The following is a 544-nucleotide window of genomic DNA, read 5'->3' on the forward strand; positions in this document are numbered from 1 at the left end:
AATTTGGATGATTTCTCCATGATGAATTATAGGTGTTTCCATAAGGTTCACCCATGTAATTAACCTCTGCCATTGCAGGGTTCTCAGGATCATAAGCTTCTTCAGAAGCTGCCTCTTTAGTACTGTTGGATGCATTTTGCCATCTATTTAGACTTTGAGAAATCATGTTGACTTGCTGAGTCAACACTTTGTTCTGAGCCAATATGGCATTCAGAGCATCAATTTCAAGAACTCCCTTCCTTTGAGGCGCCCCACTATTCACGGAATTCCTCTCAGAAGTGTACATGAATTGGTTATTTGCAACCATGTCAATAAGTTCTTGAGCTTCTGCAGGCGTTTTCTTTAGGTGAATGGATCCACCTGCAGAATGGTCCAATGACATCTTAGAAAACTCAGATAGATCATAATAGAATATATCTAATATGGTCCATTCTGAAAACATGTCAGAAGGACACTTTTTGGTCATCTGCTTGCATCTTTCCCAAGCTTCATAGAGGGATTCACCATCTTTTTGCTTGAAGGTCTGAACATCCACTCTAAGCTT

General features: G+C 39.9%; 1 non-coding gene across 1 annotated transcript; it reads left to right on the forward strand.

Moving 5' to 3' along the window:
* The first annotated feature begins 440 nt into the window (after positions 1–440).
* LOC130954309 (small nucleolar RNA R71) lies at positions 441–544 on the forward strand. The gene has a single exon (XR_009076251.1). It is a non-coding gene; the product is annotated as a small nucleolar RNA R71 (small nucleolar RNA).

This window comes from Arachis stenosperma, chromosome 1, assembly GCF_014773155.1.
Source record: "Arachis stenosperma cultivar V10309 chromosome 1, arast.V10309.gnm1.PFL2, whole genome shotgun sequence".
Lineage (NCBI taxonomy): Eukaryota > Viridiplantae > Streptophyta > Magnoliopsida > Fabales > Fabaceae > Arachis > Arachis stenosperma.